The 7,778-nt window shown below is 51.6% G+C and overlaps 1 long non-coding RNA gene across 2 annotated transcripts; it reads right to left on the minus strand.

Moving 5' to 3' along the window:
- Positions 1-267: 267 nt before the first annotated feature.
- LOC109118183 lies at positions 268-7,513 on the minus strand. 2 transcript variants are annotated; one of them, XR_002025490.2, is made up of 5 exons: positions 7,440-7,513; positions 5,598-5,745; positions 5,338-5,511; positions 4,161-4,290; positions 268-518 (listed from the first exon to the last, which is right to left on the minus strand). It is a non-coding gene; the product is annotated as an uncharacterized LOC109118183 (long non-coding RNA). The 2 variants fall into 2 exon arrangements; XR_002025489.2 differs by having other exon boundaries at positions 5,598-5,948.
- Between the last annotated feature and the right edge of the window lie 265 nt (positions 7,514-7,778).

Genomic DNA, 7,778 nt, shown 5'->3' on the forward strand with positions numbered 1-7,778 from the left:
AAAAAAAAAAAAAAAAAAAAAAAGCTGGTGAAAGGGAGCCAGCTGGTCTCACCAGATTCTCCCTGGCAATCCCATTCCAAGAGTCTCTTCTGAAATTCCAAGCTTCCTTTCTAAGATTCCTAGGTCCCATCAGCAAATTTCTTTAGATGATCTCAGGCTTTTATTCTAGAATTCTCTACATCCTGGAGATCATTCTAGGAATCCACGAATTCTAGATTTCCAGAATTTTATGACATGAGTCTCAGGCTAGTGGATTTTATTCTAGTATTGGTTGTTGGATTACAGAAGAGCTTTGGTGTCAGAAATGGAGTTTGTGGCTATGGAACAGGGTGACAAGAGAGACGATAGGGAGGAAGATGCTACATTTTTATTCTTTACTTTGCAGTTTCTGAAGAGTGTGATGGAGGTGGTGGAATTCATTCATTGGCCCAACAAACGCTCTGTGGACACCCTCAGTGCTGGAGTTGGAGCAATGATCAAAGACCCTGTTCTCAGGCAGCATCCAGTGGAGATAGGCACTAAAACATGTCAGAGAGCAAGAGGGCCGTGAAGAACAAGTAATAAACAACCACTATTTTTCTTATACTGTGCTATAAACTGCTGCTAATATAAATATAAATATTCATAAAAAATAGATGTTATTATTTAGCCCTGCTTTGTAGATGGGGAAACTGAGGCATCGAAGGCTAAATAACTGCGCAAATGGCAGAGTTGAGATCTGAATCCAAAAGTCTGGCTCCAAAATTGTTGCACAAGCACTGTGATCCACTGCAGGAGGAAGGAGTAGGGCACGAAGGGTCACTTTGTCACACGAGTGAGCAGGCACATGTGAATAGGGACGTGAAGAAGGTGAGGGGTGATGCGTGTGGATATCTGTGGAAGGGCATCAGGGCAGCCAGGCTCCTTAGGGAGTGGGCCAGGGTCTTCATCCAGTAACAAGAAGCAATGTTGTCTGTGCTGTGGGGCTGGAAGGAGGAGTTCCATGGGGATCTGGCGGGAGGGGGAGACTCTAGATGCTTGTGGCTGTGGTTGTACAAAGACTGCTCTGCCTGCTCCGGCCACACCCTTCTGTGTCCTCTCCTGCCTGGGTCTCCCTCTTTCTGCAGAACTGTCCCGAGTATGTCAAGAAAGAGTTAAAACTGACAGTCGCCTGGTGACTGGACTAACCAGGCTGGGAAATCAAGAGTAATTAGAAGTACCTCTCTCCCCCAGTGGGAGCTCATCCTGGTGGGAAACAATGAGGGCTGAAATGCCTTGGAAGCTGAGGGGAGGTGCTGGGGGAGGAAGGCAGCTGAGCAGTCTTGATCTCCCTGTACACCTGACTTCCTGATTGTGCTCTCAGTCTGTTCTGCCTGCAGAAAGAGGCAACAAGGCATGGAAGAATGGAAGAGGGAGGGCCAGGGACTTTGAGGTTGAGCTGAGTGGGCTGGCAGCATCTGTAGCATCTTTGGACAAATTACATCACCTCCCTGAGACGTGGTTTCTGCACTTGTAAGTCTGATAGAATCATAATCCTTTGTAGCTTGAGGACGAGGCCAGGAGACAAACTAGCAAGCTAACTGAGCATGAGGCCTGGCATCGAGAATTCATAAGTGCTGAGTGAATGGTAGCATGCATCATTATTCCAACCTTGTCATCTGTGGCTTTGCATGACTTGAAATAGTTCTTTCCCCTCTCTAGGCCTCAGTTTCCCCATGGTGTTACAGTAGAGACAGGGTTTGATGACTCACTTATTCAATCAATACAGGTTTCCTGAGCACAGACTTTCTGCCAAGCACTGGAGATGGAACAAGATTAGCACAGGCTGTGACCTCAGGGAATCCCCATCCTGGGCTGTCTGGGCCCATGGAAGATGGCAGTTGCAGTAATGTCCCCAAGGATCTTGCACCCTGGCATACAAGCCCAAGCAGCCCATCCTATTTAATGTGGGCAGGGCCTATAAGTGGCGTGGAAATTTGCTTTCTTGATTAGGCCAGTTATGTGGCAAAGACAAAGAGATTTTGTGGATGTCATTAAAATCCCTAATTTTAAATTTATCTATAGAGAGATTATTATGCTGAGAGGCCCTGGGCCAATCAGATAAGTCCTTCAAAAGGGTCTAGAAATCAAGGACAGATGCTGAATAACCCCTTCCCGTGTCCTTGATCCTGTGGGGAGAGGGCCTCCTGGGAGTGAAAAGTGGGTGACCCTTAGAATCTGAGGACTCAGTCCCACAACTACAAGGAGCTGCATTCTGCCACCAACCCCGGGAGAGGACTCCAGGCCTCAGATGAGAATACATGCCCCATTGATACTTTCATGGCAGCTTCCTAAGACCGTGAGCAGAACGCCCTGTCCAGACTCCTGACCCTTGGAAACTGGCTGAAAAAGGCGAGCTGTTTTAAGCTTCTAAGTTGATAGTAGCTTTTTGTACAACAATAGAAAACAAATACTATACAGAGCTTTCCCTTGAGTTTATGTAAGGTCTGGGGAAGCCCTATCCTGCCTGTTCAAGCCAACTCCCAATCCCTGCTCAGGGCCTAGAGCTCGGGTGCCCCCATGACTTTCCTGAGAACTGTTCTCCTATCAGTTATGGCAAGGGATTGTTTTATCAGCTGCCAACCTGCTCCCAGAGTTGGTCATCAAAGAACACTCTATTTGCCCTACTTTTAATATAATTATCAGCATCATGTGCACGACACCAAATCAGTGCTCAGCCTGTCATAGGCCCCATATTATCTTGAGCTGCTTTTCTGGGAGAAGCTGTATTCATGCTTCGTACAGGCTGCCTCCTCCCACATGAATTATCTGTAATTTCCACAGCTCTGTGCTTGCCGAGGCCCTGTGTTAAAGCCAGGGCTGTGTGGGGCTGAGGCACACTGTCATTTGCAAAGCAGTCGAGCCAGGCTCCAGGAAGCTGCAGGAGCAGCAAGTGGGATCTGGATGTGACTGTGTTATCTGTGCGTGGGTGGGGTAGGGGCACAGGGGCTCTCCCTTTCTCCTCTATTCCAGGCATCTTCAGAGGCAGAGTCGGGGATTTCTAGGGCTCCTGGTAGTTTGAAAGCATGAGTCTAGGCAGAGATCTAACCTTCCTTCTCTTGGTTTCTCAGAGGGTCCCAGAGATCCCAGAGGTCTCAGAGTTCTCAGAGGGGGCAGGCATCCACCCAACAGATGCAAGAACCAGAATGGAGCAGAGAACCTGCTCCTGGCAAAGGGTAGGGCCTGTACAAAACACCTCTTAAATGCACAGGATGTGGCCTGTTGTGGCATAGCTGGGAGGGGTCATTTCTGCAGCAGATGAATCCCAGGCACCAACTCTGGGGTGTGCAGAAGATGGAGGAGGAATGGAGGTAGAAATAAGAAAACAAAGTCCTGTGGAGAGAGAGGAGGTGGAGGTGAGACTGGAACTATTGCATTCTCCTTGACTAGGAGCCTGGCTGCACGTTTGGCTCCCATGAGTAAACAGCTAATCCCTAGGGAGGGACTACAGAAGGTGAATGGGAAATGTCACTCACTATCTTATAAGAATTCCCTGACAGTGATGAAGTGATGCCTCTGCAGACAGGCCCGCTGCCTGCCTGAGCTACCACAGGACAGAAAATATCTCTATTCTGCCAGAGATGATGTACTTTCAGATCTGTGCATGGCACCTGTGTGCACGTGTGCATGCATGTGTGTATGGGAGCATGCTCGAGTCTCTGTGAGCGCACTTCTGATCATGCATATTGCATGAGACTGCACACATGTGCAGAGGATACTCAAAGTAACAATAGATACATAATATGAGCATACACATGAGGGTACACTTGAATGTTTAGGTGTAAAGGAGAAGGAGACATGGGGGGGCACTTACCTCTGCACTCTGGGCCTTGAGGAATCACTCCTTTCTCCCCTACCCCTCAAATCCTCAGAGTTTCCAACCCCCACAAGTTTGCCTTCCCTTCTAGCAGCTACAGCTCTGGAAGGAGAGCACAGGGCGATGGTCCCTAAGATCTGGTGTGTGGCCCCTGCCCTGCCAGAAATTATTTCATAATTTCTGCTCTCTGGGCCTCATTTTCTTCCTCTGTGAAATGGGGTGCTCCCTGACCAGGTCTGCACCTAGAACTGAGGGTTCTAGGTTCTCTTCCTGCCTGGCCCCAACCATCCCTCCTCCCAACCGTCCTCCTCTTGCCCATTCTTACCCATTGCCAAGTAGGGGACAGAGAAGGTGCAGGCCAAGGTTTGAGGAGCTGCCAATGTCTGCAAAGATGGCTCTCTCCCCTCTTCTATTCCAGGCATCTTCAGAGGTAGCATCAGGGATTTCCAAGGCTCCTGGTAGTTTGAAAGCCATGAGTCGAGGCAGAGATCTCATGATGTCTTCATTCTCATGGTTTCTCAGAGGGTCCCAAGGCCCTGAGGACCAGGGTCCACCTGGTCACTGCTCTGGACATACAAGCACGTCTCCTTGGGAGCCTCACTTGCAAAGCACAGGGCAGAGGGCCAGGGACAGCAGTTCATAAGCTCAGACTGCACACTAGAAGCCCCTGGGGAGCTTTACAAAATACTTTAGCTCAGGCCTCTCCACAGACCAACTGTCCAATTATCTCTATGGTAAGACTAGGCAGGGGCTTTTTTAAAGCTCCCCAGGGCATTCCATGGTACCAAGAGGATTGAGAAGCCCTGGGCCTGACACGGTGAGTGTTCTGTATATGTCAGCTGTCTGACACCTGTGTCTTTCCATGTGCTGGTCCTGTCTGAGCAGCAGTGGGGTTGGGCTGGGCTTGGGGTGGAGAGTCCGGAGGCAACTGCTGCTCAGAAGAGATGAATGCTGGGTAGAGTGGCCTGGCATCCATCTCCCTCAGCCACATCTTAGAAAATTGAATTAAAACCCATATTTTTCAGCTGCTGCCCGCCTGGCTGGCTGGCTTGTGGAGGGGGAACAAGGCTGTGAGCACCTAAGAGTAGGAAAAACAGGTGAGGAGGACCCCAGGCCTCCTCCCAGGGGAGGGAGGCACATCGTGGGGACCTCTGGAAAAAGACCATCCCCAGAGGTGTCCCTTGGCCCCCATCCTTTCCAAGGCCTGGCAGGCAGGGTGGGAATGGTGGGTTGGCCAGCTCAGAAGGTCAAGGTTAGAACTTGAGATGAAGTTGAATTTTTGGTTGAATATAAGGGGTGGGGAGAAAAGAGGGACACTGTGGCCCTGTCCTCGGGAAAACCCAATCTATGGAAACAGAACTGGCATAATTCCTGCTTGTGGAATGCCACGATTTCTGTGCAGACCAGTGCCAAATGCTTGAGACAGAGATCAGAATAGGACCCAAAAGGACTGCCGGGCTCCCAGAATGATAGGGCAGCTCAAAAGGGAGAACAACACTCACCTGGGAACCAGGATGCGGGGTACAGAGCCCAACTTGGTAAGAAAGCCACCTGTGAGTTCTTTCACTAGATCTGTTGCCCTTGGGGCTCAGGCACCCCATTCATCAAGCAGGAGCTGGAAACCTTCCTGGGTTCCAGTACTGATGTGTCTTTCCACACCTTTGTGCAGGCTGATTCTAGCAGGTGAGGCTGGGTTAGAATTCCAAGCTACAAGGTTAGGTTTGAGAGGCATCTTTAAGGTGTATCAACTAAAACAACATACCTTTAGGATGGACTCAGGACATGACTGGCTTGATGGACAATGAATTCCAGCCCCTTGCAAGGTCCTTTGGGCAGGGCACAAATTGTATTGGAGCCCTGAGTGATGTCCAGCAATGGCCAGCTAAGGACCCATCTTCTGGCCTTAGGCCCTCAAGCAAAGGAAGAACAGGTAAAAGGAATGAGTGTGATTGAAGGATGTCTGGGCTTCTCCCCTCATGCCTGGCCTTCCAGACAATGAGGAAGGTGCAGCTGAGGCATGCATGCCCCGTGCCCTTGTGCTCACATCCCATGCCAAGGTGTACCTCTGCGAGCACAGAACAGAGATCAGGGGATCTGGAATCCAGAGCAGGACCTGGAGAATAGGAAGTATGGAACAGGGAGCAAATCAGGAACTGGATGCAGAACTCTAGCAATCCAGGAAAGCTGGCCATCCACATTTCCATGGGGAAGCTGGCCCTCTGAGGTGATCCCATCACCACTGTTCTGCACACTCCCTAGCTGGAACTACATCCTGTGCTCCCCGCCTCCCTCCTGATCCAGAGACTCCTGGCAGCCTTGCTTGCCTTTGCCCAGTTCACAGTTTACAGAGCACTTTCACACACAGCATCTCATTTGATCTTCCCAGCATCCTGGCTGGAGGCCAATGAAGGAAGCCAACTCCCAGAAGCTGGGGCTACAAGCTAAGAAGGGGTGCAGTAGGCTCCACAGGGAGGCCTTGGCTGTCTGGCTCCAGTGCAGCACCTGACCCTCTTCTCTCTGGAGGGGTCCTGGTCTTACTTCATATAGAGAAGGCTGACCTTATTCCTCCTGTAGGAAGCTTTCTCGCACTGAAAGGTGCCGGAGCCATGCAGGCCAACAGTATGACATGGCAGGGGGACAGCACTTATTGGGCAGTAAGGACAAAGTATGGTCTTGCTGCCTGGCCTGGGGAGCTCCATATGTCTCTGGGACCTCAGATTGTTGGTCCCAAGTTTCCAAATAGACTTTTTTCCCTGTCCTCCTCGGTTATGCTGGAGTTCCTAGGGAAAGGCTCAGATCTCTTTCTCCTTCCTCCCTCTTCCTCCACTGGGACTCCCCACTAGGAGGCCACTCCAGGGGGGCCAGGAACTCTCTTGAATGGGCAAGGACAGAGCTGGCTGTAGAACCAAGGATGGTGGTGTGGAGGGGCATCCCTGATACTGTTGCCAGGGGAAGTAACTAGAAGCTGGGAGCAGAGGCAGGTACTGGAGGGGTGGGTAGGCTGAAGGTTTAAGTGCTTGCCCAAGAATGGGTAACTAACAGCTTTCAGCTAGGCTTTAGCCCCATCACAACTGGCGATGAGATCTTGACCTGTTTAGTTTCGGCCATTAAGCCTCAATCTGCCTACTAGTACTACGAGGTTGAGCCACACCACAAAGAGAGGCTTTATTGATTTATTCCACATCCACGAATAAATGAAACTAGTAAAACCTTGTTATGGAGTGCGTGTACCTCTCTTATTTAATGCTGTTGTCAAGACTGTGGCGATAGGTACTAAAGAAGCTGAGGCATGAAGGCTATTGGATTCATACAGACACCCTGTCCCACAAGCAAGCATAGCCTACCCTATTCTGGCTATGAGGGCATTCTGCAGGACAGCACGTTTGAGGACTTCAAATCAGGCACCTCAAAACTAGCTAACCCTTCTAGGCCTGGCCACGGGGCAAAGCAGAGTCCCAGGAAGGCCTGAGATCTGCCCGGGGGAGGGGAAAGAACAGGTTTCCTGACAGGGGGAGACAGCTTTCTAGCTTTGGGTGTTAGCGGAGTGCGCAGAAACGGAGGCTGCCAGGCGAAAGGCTCCGCGCAGCCCCGGAATCTTCCCTACCAAGGTGGTGGTGGGGCGGCCCCAGGGTCTCCAGCCCGCCCCATCTCCTGCTCCAGTCTGCGCTCCAGGCGGCGGGGTCCCCATCACACTCCCCACCCGCTCCTCTCCGCCTAACCCCGCCCCCGGGCGCTCATTGGCCTGCTCCCCACCCTCCAGCCCGAGAGGTCCGAGCGGGGAGGCGGTGGTCTGTCGCCTCTCTCCCCCCCCCCCCGCTCCTCCCCGCCTACCCCCGCCCCCGGGCGCTCATTGGCCTGCTCCCCCCCCTCCAGCCCGAGAGGTCCGAGCGGGGAGGCGGTGGTCTGTCGCCTCTCTCCCGCCCCCAGCCTGGCTTCGCGGCGC

The sequence above is a fragment of the Fukomys damarensis genome, unplaced genomic scaffold, assembly GCF_012274545.1.
Source record: "Fukomys damarensis isolate Sample0158 unplaced genomic scaffold, DMR_v1.0_HiC HiC_scaffold_4, whole genome shotgun sequence".
In the NCBI taxonomy this organism is placed as follows: domain Eukaryota; kingdom Metazoa; phylum Chordata; class Mammalia; order Rodentia; family Bathyergidae; genus Fukomys; species Fukomys damarensis.